Source organism: Gossypium hirsutum, chromosome A04, assembly GCF_007990345.1.
Source record: "Gossypium hirsutum isolate 1008001.06 chromosome A04, Gossypium_hirsutum_v2.1, whole genome shotgun sequence".
Lineage (NCBI taxonomy): Eukaryota > Viridiplantae > Streptophyta > Magnoliopsida > Malvales > Malvaceae > Gossypium > Gossypium hirsutum.
Window position 1 is genome coordinate 60,795,412 of NC_053427.1, and position 12,469 is coordinate 60,807,880.

General features: G+C 29.9%; 1 non-coding gene across 1 annotated transcript; it reads right to left on the reverse strand.

The window, feature by feature from the left end:
- Positions 1-11,539: 11,539 nt before the first annotated feature.
- Positions 11,540-11,646, reverse strand: LOC121228786 (small nucleolar RNA R71). The gene has a single exon (XR_005926361.1). It is a non-coding gene; the product is annotated as a small nucleolar RNA R71 (small nucleolar RNA).
- Between the last annotated feature and the right edge of the window lie 823 nt (positions 11,647-12,469).

Sequence of the window (12,469 nt, forward strand, 5' to 3'; positions counted from 1 at the left end):
TAATTATTAATATTTTTTTTAGTCACCTAATTATAAAAAGTTGTAAAATAGTCACTTAATTATTAGTAATTTTTTTTAGTCAACTAGATATGAAAGTTTCAAAATAGTCCCTCAACTATTCAATTTTGTTTTTTTAGTGACTCAACTATTATAGATTTTTGAGTATTTCTATTTTTACATTAGCCAATTGGTGATAAAAAAATAAAAGTGAATAATTGAATGATTTTGTAATTTTTTTATAATTAAATGACTAAAAAAATTTATAAATTATTGAGTGAACAATAAATTTTTTTAAATTATTAGATAACTGCTAATATAATTTAGTAAAAAAAATAAGGGGACCTTTAGTACTTTAATTTGAATTCTCATTCCTCAACAAAAAATATATTTTATATAATAAATGAATAAGCATGAAATAAAAGCTGAAAAAGGTTATAGTTAAAGTTAAAAAAAATGCAAAGAATCAAATCCCTTTTCGGCTCACTCCATGAACATATGACAGAAGAAAATCCACAATCTTAATTAATTAATAAATTTAGGTCAATATATTTTAATGAATTAGAATTAGAATTTATTTTTTAAAAATAAATGAATAGTTAATCTAATTATTAATAACCAAGAAATACTTAAATCTAAACTGCTAAATATTTATATAATATTTTTTAATTCATTGCATATAAATTATTAAAGCAATAATTTTTATGTGAATATTTTAAAGCTAAAATTTTATGATTTTATTCCATTGGATATAATTTTGATATTTGGTATAATTAAAATAATGTAAAATAAAAGAATGAAAAATTTGATTAGGGCAATAAATTTAAATTATTATTTAGATTAATGAATCTACCGCCTGTTGAGCTACCATTTTCTTCCTTTTTGGGTAACCTATTTATGACTCTTTTTTTCTCCCTTTCTCTATAATAATTGTCCTATTTTATTTTATTTATTGATAAGGATATCTCCAACATCTATTTCACTCATTACTTAATTAAAAATATAGATTAGCGGCCAATGACGTTAAAAGCAGTAGGCAAGCAAAGCTTTCATAGTACTACCTTTTAATGTGAAATGTAAATATATAGATATATGAATTTGATTACCTTAAGGAAATAATGCTTTATAATAGATAAAACTTGAATTCTTTTTTCTTTTTCTTTTTCTTTTTTTTTTTTAACTTGGGAACATGAGGGAGATACGAATTTCCATATGAATTTTTTATATTTTTAGTTATTTAATCATGATTCATGGAAAAAAAAAGAGCAAAAAAATTTATATAATCATGATTCACAATTAATATGCAGGACGCACTATCCACGTAACTAATCAAACTGAGTTTTTTTTTTCCTTATAAAAAAATTGCAAAAGAGACGTAATTTGAGGACAAAGTCACAAAGATATGGATTGCCATATGCGTTAAAATTCTTGTCGGACTTAAGATATTACTTTCTAAGTTTGGTTTCCTTAATTTTTAATTTACAGGTAAATTTCTTACTAAATTATAAATAAATTTTTATTTTGAATAAAAAATTATAATTTGACTATTAAATTATTTAAAAGTTTTTATTTAAATAATTAAGGTATTAAAATAAATGCATATAAATTTTTTCTATTTACATTTTTTACAACAATCAAAAGTTATTTTTTCCATTCTTTTCTATAATTTAAGGTTTTTTTAATGAAATATCTTTGGATGTCATAAATCTACAAATCAAAATTCAAATAATATTTTTCTCCGATCTCCAACATTGACCGTCAAATCGACTTGGATCTAAAGTATGTTCTTCTACTCGTCTATGAGTATTGATTCACCGTACCGATCATCAAATTGTCACTTGAAACTCGTTGGCAGAACTTAAAAAAACACAAAAGAACTTAACAGCATGTAGCTTAAATAAATACTTTAGAATAGTCCAGTGATTTAAATGAAAATTTTTAAATAATTCAGTCACTAAATTATAATTTTTTAATTAAGTGATCAAAATAAAAATTTAACAATTAATAATTTACGTTTAAATTAATAATTTACGTTTAATTTATTTGTTAGTAGCCGCTTTCTTATACCTGCGAGAAATCCTATTAATTTCTTATTTCTTTTTCATTAGGTCCTTAACTCATCTAACCATTCTTTTGGCAATTTTTGGAAAAAAAAAATTGAACAAATAAATTAAAAGAGAGAAGGCAAGAAAGGGAGAAAGAAAGAATAGAGTAATTGCTTAGAAAGGTAAATGCTTGTGGAGGAGTCTGTTTTCCATTAGTGTAATACCTTAGGCTTTTAGGAGTACCCCATAGATTAGTCTTTTTTGAATACTGTATGGACAGCAAATTGGTGCAGTGGTCAAACATTTGGTTGGATTTACCAAAATATACACGCTTTGGTGTAAGAAAAAAACAATCATTATTTTGAGAGAGTAGAAGGCTCTGATTATGTATATTGTAATGGGATAATATATACATATCTTAGTAATGCAGTAAACCATCACAGTGGAATGAATATGATTAAAAATTAGTTGATTTTGTACAACCATTTTTGATAAATGGTATTTAACATATCTAAGTTTGGATTCTCAATATGTTTGCTATTTTTACTCACGATCTTATCTTACCCATAATATAGTTCAATATATATATATTGTAATAGTTGAGTTTTTCATAGGTTGAATCATATCAGTGGTAAATTAGTTGGGAATAATATATTTTATTTAAAATTTTAGTAATTTAACTGTAAATTATGATAATATCATGATTTGAATAAATTTTTAATTTATAAAAATAATTTAAAATAATTTTTAATAAAAAGGACTAAAATGAACTTAATATAGATATTTTGGGTAAAGTGATTATTTTTTTCGATGAAATAAAAATCTAAAGAAGTTTTCAGGCTCCCATATGATGCAATATTACTATAAAATTCACCTAAACTTAAGGCGAAGGATATCGCTTTTCCTCCTAACATGAAGCAATGATGAAATCATATGCATTTGGATAGAGCAGCAGCAGAAGATGGCTTATTCCAAAGATAAAATCATTCTAATTACCAGCTCATCCTTCTACCAGTACTTTTTTAAAATGTAAAATTTTGGTTGGAATCATATTTTAATTTTCAGAGCCAAAGATCATGCATCCATCGTATGAGTCAAAATGATTCATTTCTTTTATATTCCTTGACATTCAGTGACTGCCTGCAACCAATTAGGCCCTAAATATTCTGGGATGCTTATAGATAGGCTTATATTAAAGCAAATATCTATAAAAACACCAAGAAAAAGTTTGACTTTGGACCACAAGTAGTTGACGATGTGTAGGTTTGAATTGGGTTGTTTTTCTTTTCAAGCTTAATGCTTTAAGATCCATTAATTTATGGCCCAATTTGAGGGACTAGGCTGACCTTCATGTTTATTCTAATGGGATGAAACTGATTTGGGATCATCATGGCATTTAAGAATCTGGTTGTTCAAACTTGAATTTGATCATTCTTTGTTAGTATACTACGTAGTTAATTATAAGTGATTTTATGTTTTGGTTATTCATTTTAAAATTTTATTATTTTAGTTTATAATGTTATTAACATTTGATATTTTGATAACTTTTCTGTTAAATTATTAATGAAATGTTGATATGATTATCATTTATTAATATAATAGTAAATTTAGCTTTTCATTGTTTATATATTCTATTAATTCGATTTTAATTTTAAAAATTCAATCATTTAAATCTCAACTCTACACATTCTATCAACTGAATCTTAATCTTTAAAAAACTTAAAAGATAAAAATTACAAAAAAAAGAAGCTTTAAAACATAAAAAATTATTAAAAAAAATCATTTTTCAATAAAAATACATAATGTCACCTTGTATCAAACAAGGCTTGCTCTCCTCCCAAAGAGCTCAGAGTGTAGGAAACTTATTAACCCTTCGTTTATTTTGAAATTATAGTATTAATATACAAACTATAAAATTTTTAAATGGGGGATAAGTCATTGAATGAGAGTGAAGGATGATTTCCATGAGTTTATATTTATATTTAGACTTTGCACTATGTATGATCCTCGTTGAGATCGAGACCCAAGAATAAAATTCAATTGTGTAGTTTCCTTCTTCAATCATTTGCTACTTCACATCCATCTAAAGCTAATTAAAGCAATGGAAAAAAAATTGAGAATTTTTTGGTAAATGAGTGTATTTTGGGCATCCCCAATAATTTTTTTAATTTTTATATATTTTTAAAATTTTTAGCAATAGATATGTTATACAATCTTTTCTGTGCTTGTACAAGCCTACGGATGTTCTAAATTTAACTCGAGATTGAACAAGGACTAATTTGTAAAAGTTATAAAACTTCAAGTTGACGTCGTAATGTGAGGGGGTTCCTCGTCGCGACGTAACATGTAACACCTCTAACCCAGCCCAGTCGCTGGGCTCGAGTTACGGGATGATACTTCTGTTATTGGAGCAAATCACATTTAATTCTCAATAACAATTCATTCATTCATTAATTCTGACCATAAATGCATGAACATCGCAGTATATATGCAAAACCAAAACTTAGTCAAGCTTACAAAGCTCTTAAGTTGACTCGAGCATGAATAAGAACCAAACTGCAAAGTTTTCAAAGTTTGAGCATAGGTATCGATACCTAGGTCAGGTATTGATTCCATTTTTACTTTGATGTTTCTAAAATCAAGTTAAAATACACAAGTATCGATACGTGGAATAAGGTACCAATACCTATATTAGGAAGTATCAATACCAACATGGATGCCATGGCAATTCCAGAAAGACCATGTCAACACTCAACGCATAACAGTTTTAACCCATCTCTACTTTTACTAGAAAATATACTAAAAAAGAGGAAAGAAAATCATGGGTTATTGGATTTATCCTAGGGAAAAAACTTATAAAAAGCCAGAGGATGAAACCTAAAAGGGAGGAATGAAAAAAAAAAAGAACAAGGAGGAGGAAACCCTAAAGGGGCCAAACATAAAAAAAGAGAGATTTTTAGGCAAAAATAAAAGGTAGCAGTTGAGCAGTGACGGGAATAGGAAGACGAAGGGAGTCCCTGTCAGCCACCACAGGACACTATGTTGCTAGACTGTGGGCTGGATAGGCGAAAGGTATCCTCCCGAGTTTACTGTTTTTCGTGAATTGATTTGTTGAAATGATGTTGAATGATATTTTGATTTTGAATTCTAATTGCCAACCTATGAGGCTAATCTCATAGGTTTGGGATTACATAATGAAACCTTTATTTTCTTTACTGGTTGAAGCATAGATCTGAATTAATTTACTGTTTCATTCAATTATTTTTATTTCTAAATTGTATGTGTGCAATTCCTAGACATAGATGGCTGTGCAGCATGCCCATAAACTAATCTAATTTTGAAAAGGTTAGAGTAGTTGACCGTAATGAAATGATATGAGAAAGTACTCAACAAATACTTGTAGTAGATTCTAGACATAGAGTAGTGTTCATATAGAATGAAGAGAAAACAGTGTAGGGTACCGTGCTAAGGCCTATAGATACAGGCCAGGTAACTTGAAATCTAGCTCTCAAAAGAAGCAGGTCACTTTAGGTCTTTTCTGAGCAGTAGATTAAGTATGATTTTGCTGAGGCATTATTGAAAGTAAGGGCAGATTTTTAGTAGTCCCAACCTTACAAATCAACATCGTAGACACTTTATCCTTTACCGTAGTATTTTTTCCATAGCATTCTTAGTTGTTATTTATTCGTTCACGTATTATTCACGTAATTATTCTTGTAATTGCCATTGCATTTTCACTATTGCTTTGTCTTAGCATTTTCCAATATTAGTCAATACACATTTAGCACACATTATTATTCCTTTAAATTACCACTTCATACTTATCTTTGTTTTGTATACCATTAATCATAATTTGTTATAATAACTTGACCACTTTTATACCTAATCCGATCCATGTAAAGATGATCTTACTTATCACTTTATTACTCAATCCGACATGTATACTTGCACAATTTGCATATCATTTCACAAGTAACAAGTTTTTGGTGCTGTTTTCGAGGATCGTCAATTTGGTGTAATTTGGTTTGGTTATTTTACTTAATTTTATTAGTTTATTTAACTTAGTTATATTTAATTTCTACAAGTTTTCCATCAGTGCTTGAGAAGAGACAATCCTACTAACAAAGAATATCCTTTTGACTCAGAGATCAAAAGAAATTTATGAAAAAGGTGGAAAGAACTGAGAAAAATGGCTAGGAACGGGAATGATCCTAGTATCAATGATAATCCAAATGGTCAAGATGTTTGTAACAACTCATTTTTTAGTGGTGTTGAAAATAGTGGTTTTAGAGTCACAAATTCGACAAGTAAGTTCGTAAATATTCTTATTTAATATTTATGAGTCAAATATAGTATTAGAATAAATTTGGAATTTACAATTTATACTATTTAAGAGAATAATTAAGTTCCAATGGTAAGACCCTAAAGTCAAGTGGTTTTAGAAAATGAGTTATCGAGACCTCGTTTTTATAAACTGAGTCATAAATATTTTATAAACATTTAGGGAGTGTTATTAAGGTTGTATTAAAGTCTCATTAAGAAATTTTAATGTTTGGATAGTTTATTAAACAAAATGGACTAAATCGTAATAGTTGAAAAAGTCAATCGCTATTAGTTTAAAGGTGTTAATTGATTAAAGAATTATAATTGGATGGCCTTAATGGATAAATTAATCATCCTTAAGATAGTGGGACGATTTGATGCTTTAATTTCTTTTAATTTTAATGCTTTATATGTTGTTTTATTATTAAAATAAAAAAATAAAAGGTTAAAAATAAGAGAAAACATAATGTTTTCTTCTTCAATTTGCTTTGTTCATCACCAAAACACCACGGAAATAAGAACCAAGGTTCGTCTATGGCTATACCTTTTCATGGTAAGCCATTTTTCACCCGTTTCTAATAATTTTTATGTTTTAGAGATCGTTGCAATTAGGTTTAGCCAGCCCATACCTTCGTTTTTGAAATTGTTAAAGATTTTGAATGTTTCTATTGATGAATATTTGTGATTTTAGATGTTAAATGATGAATTTTAAGTATTAGTTTTTATTTATAAGTATTTTGTTAAGTGATTTTTGTTGAATTTAACGATTAGGGACTAAATTGTTGAAATAGTAAAGTACAAGGACTTGATGTAAAATTTTTAAAAATATAGGCTATACTGGAAGCTATGAACATTTGATTGGCATGGTTTTTCAATAAAAATGGTTAATTAGCATGTTTTAGGCTCAATGACTAAATTGAATAAAAGAAAATGTTGGGGGCAATTTTGTAAAAATGTCAAAAATGACTAGATTGCATAAAATGAATTGCTTTTGATGTATGAATTAATGAATTTAATGAAATTATTAATTTAGATCAAGAACGAGTGGAAAATCGAGGAGAAGGGAAAATTATCAAATAGCCCCTGTACTTTGACATTTTTGCAATTTAGTCAGGTAAGTTCGTATGAAATATAATCACTTAACTGTTGATTAAATTGAATGATTAATGTGTTGTTCTAATGTAAATAAATCAATATATACATGATTATGTCCACATTATGACGAATTGACGGTTATTGAACCCCGTTTGAACCTTAAGAATATATAGGATACAAATGACTTGTCATTAAGGTTACCATGTTTTAGGTGCTGGTCCTGAATGTCCTACCTATGGCTGAGTTTTGGCATTTATTGCGAATACTCATCAGGTTGTGTGAGCGGTATCGTGTAGCTATATTCCAACTGTCAGCTTGTGTGAGCAGACCCATTTATGACTCGAGTGAGCAACGATGTAAAGGAAAAGGAAAAGAAATGGTTTCGACCATATGTTTAGCACACTTTGTGTGTGATGATCACTAAACTAACTATAAATACGAAAAAGGCAAGCGCACCTATTGAACAATAATATAACTATGGTGAGTAGAGAATATCGTATCCACGAGGATTAAAAGTACTAGTAATTATTGTTTTTCTATTATATGGCTGACAAATTGGAGTGATTGTTTTTAATCTAAAATTACTAAACTAATCTAACTAAGAACACAACAGAGAATGAAATAGGAAAATAATCAAAGATAACCAATGCAATAGACAATACCTAGGAAAGAATCCACGTAGACTTCACCTATTATTATGAATCTGAATTAAACGATTTATTCACTTGTGTCTTGATCCATAAAAACCCCTAAATTATGTTAATATCTCTTTCGAGAGTAAGAACAACTGCAGGTTGATTAATTGAAATCTCTTTCTAATTAAAACCCCTATTGTCGCATTTACTCAATCTATGGATTCCCCTATTGGATTTTACTCTAATTAGGTAGATTTATGTCGTCCTATTTCTAGGATTGCATATAACTTCACTCAATTATGCTAGATCTACTCTTAAATAGGGACTTTTGCTCCACTGAAATAAGTACATTAAACATGAATTAATATCCTAGAAATATTAAAACAAGAAATAAACATACATAATTGAGAACAAGAATCAAGTAATTATCATGTAAATCAAAAATCAAATAATAAGATTCATTATAGGTTTCATCCTCCCTAGGTATCTAGGGAATTTAGTTAATAATCCTGAATAAAAACATCTCAAAGTCAGAATAACCACAAGACATAAAGAAACTCAATAGAACTTCTAAAGAAATTAAAAGGATATCTTCGATCTTGATCGAGATCCGCTTACGAGTTGATTCCGATTGTGTTTTTCAAGTGTTTTCTTTGATTTTCTTTGATTGCCCATTTCTTTATTCTTCTAATTGGTATTTATAGTCCTTAGAATGCTCAAAAAGCCTAAAAATTGAGTTTTTCTGCATATTTGGGAAGTAGAGTGCGAAATCGACACGAGCTGGCACATGGGCATGTGGCTAGCCCGTGTGGAAATGCCCATGCCTTATGGATCCTAAAAATTGCTCTTTTTGTCTAATTTTGGCTCATTTTTCACTCATTTCACTCCTAAATGCTCTCCTATGTATAAAAACATGAATTTAAAGGATTAGGAGCATGAAATTCACTAATTGCATAATTAATCATCCAAAAACGCATTAAGAATGAGATTAAAATATGTTACTTTTATAGCTTATCAGTGAGCTTTCCTGCGTATCTGATATTATTCTAAGTGGTTCAACGGGAACACAAATGGAAGTAACTGTAAGTATTCAAATGAATTATGTCATGAAAACTATGAAAAAGAATGAAAAGGATATGTTCAATGAAAGTATGTTTATGTTCATGAAATTGACGATTTCAATTGACGTGGTTCATGTTTAATGACTTGCCTAATGTTAATTCAAGTGAATTATGAATTGATGCACTAACATGTGTTGTTGATTATACTTAGGCTTGTGTCAACCTTAAGGTTGGATTATATTATGCTTAATCTTAATGATATACATCGAAATGGTAAGTGTCTAAATGGAAATATGCTTATGCGCATGAAAAGGTTGCATGAATTAAAAGATATATTTTCTTATGAAATGGTTTATCATGTGGTCGATCCCAAATGAGTTATGTATAAATGCAGTAACTTGTGTTTTGATGATGATATTTAGGCTTGTATCAAGCTTGTGTAATTGAATTATGTTTATACTTATGTCTTATATTATGCAAAAGAAACGGGTAAGAAAAGGTAATGAAATAATAAGTTTATAATTGAAATGTAATATGATGAAAAAAGGATTGTTGAGTTGAATGATGTACTTATATGTAAGAAATTATGTATGCTATGGATGAATTTACCTATGTTATGAATAAATACACTAATTTGTGAATTGATGTTGTTATCTAAGTTTATGCTAAGTAAATGGAATGGATGTAAGTAAAGGGAGTAGTTCATAGTCTTATAAAAAGGTTAATGATAATGTAATATGTCTTATAAAATCCTATTATGTTAGGAATGAAAAATTATATATGATGTTGATAGCCTTACTCATTGTGAGTTGATGGTTATATAGTTTGATAAACCTTGTGGAATTGGTATAGGTTTATATTTACCTTTTAAAGTCCATTATTATAATGTAATATTATGTTTAAAGTTTATACGAGCTTACTAAGCATTCATTGCTTACGTAATTACTTTCCGTTACTTTTTAGATTATCGAAAGCTCAACCGGTTTGGAAGCTCTTTAGAGATCTATCACACTATCCAGTGAATATATTGATAGATTTTTATGTTTTGGTCAAGGTTATAATGGTATGTATAGGTGGACTCATGTTTAATGATCTAGTTATTATGTTTGGCATGTATATGTTATTATGGTTTATGCACTTATGGTACTTTGATGCCTTGATTATTAGTGTTATTGATGCATGATTTGAATGACCAATTTGGTATGTGATGATGTAGTTTCAATATGCTCAATTATGGTATAATTTGGTATGGAATTGAGCTAGATATGTATGGATGAGTTATGGCCAATTATGTTTAAATTTAGGTATATTTGCTTAATTGTGATTAATGTGCCTATATGGCATATTGGTTGGATGGAATAATGGCTTAATGAATTGGTCTTATTATGCATGTCTTGGTATGTTTTGATGCCTTGGCTAAAGATGCAAATGGCTTGTAGGTGCATGTTCTGAATGGGTGAAAGAAATGGCTAGATATTGGCCAATTTCTTGTCCACATGGCCTGAGACACGGGTGTGTGTCCCCTGTAGGTTTTAAATGGTACAAGTTAGGCAGTTACACGGCCTAGCACATGGGTGTGTAGCTTGGCCGTGTGACCCAACTTAGAGAGTTACATAGACACAGACACGGGCTGGGACATGGTCGTGTGTCCCTATGTCGATTGTTACATGGCCTGAGACACGAGCGTGTGCCTTAGCCATGTGAGTCACACGGCCTGGCCACATGGCTGTGTGACCCTTACAGTTTAAATTTTTCTAACTTTTTCCTTAATATTTCAAATGTTCCCAATTTAGTCTCGAATTTTTTCTAAAGTGTTTTTAGGGCCTCGAAGGCTTGATTAAGGGACAATATGCATGCGTAGAGTGGACTTTGTTATGCTTAATGAAATGTTCAAAAATGAATGTTTCGATGTTACAGTTTTAGGGTAATGCTCCATAACCCTATTCTAGCAATGGATACGGGTTAGGGGTGTTACAATATTAATCCTCCTGTTCGTAGGCTGATAGATGACCGAGACAGACCAATCCGAGAGCATGTTTTGTCAATTTTGGATGATCTGAATCCAGGATAGTCAGACCACAAATTCAAGCTTAGCAATTCGAGTTGAAATTGGTAATTTATCAAATGTTAAAAATAGTAGGACAGTTTAGTGGATTACTTATTGAAGATCCAAGACTACATTTAAGACTTTTTCTAGAGGTTTGTGGCTCGATTTAGACAACATGGTGTTCCTAAACACGCTCTACGACTTAAATTGTTTCCATATTCTTTAAGAGATCGTACGAGAGCATGGCTGAATGCTTTATCATTGGGAATAGTGGCATCATGGAATGATTTTTGCCAGAGGTTTTTTCTATGATATAATCCACCAAATATGAATGCCAAGCTTAGAAAAAATATCAAATCTTTTTTTCAAATAAAGGATGAAACACTATATGATGCTTGGGAATGATTTAAGGAGTTACTTCAGAAACGTCTGATGCATGGATTCTAGCACTGGACACAAATGGAGATATTTTATAATGGAATGAATGTGCTTATGAGAATGGTAGTTGATGCCTCTGCCAATGGTACTCTATTGGATAAATCTTATAATGAAGCATATGAGATATTAGAAAAGATTTCCAATAATGATTATCAATATTCAACTGCAAGAATTAGGATGGGCAAGAAATTTGCAGGTACCATGGAACTTGATGCAATCACTTCATTGATAGACCAAGTATCATCTTTATAGAGTATGATCAAGACAATGAAGAGACCAACTACAGTTAAGGAGATAAAAGCAGTCGAGCTAACATGTGTTTATTATGGTGAAAACCATGTGTTGCCTATCAAATCCAACATCTGTATGCTACATGGGTAATTTCAATTGGAATAATAATAATCCCTATTCAAACAACTATAATCTAGGGTGGAAGCACCATCCAAAGTTTGGTCGGAGTAATCAAGCTGCGAGGAATTTTAACAATGCTGTAAGACAAAATGACATTAGTGCACCACCTGGTTATAATCAACCTATGCCAAGGCAAAATGTCCAACAAGATCAGGCATCATCTATTGCAGACTTGTTGAAAGAATATATGGCAAAAAATGATGCAGTAATTCAGAGTTTGGCTGCATGCCTTTAGTTCTTGAGAATCAAGTGGGGTAGATAGCGAATGCTTTGAATCCGAGAACTCAAGGAGCATTGCCAAGTGATATCCGAGATCACAAGGGAAGAAATAGTGCAAGGCCATCACTCTTAGAAGCAAAACTCAACTTGATGACGTTGCTTAAAATGCCTTGGCAGTAGAGAATAACTCGAATAACA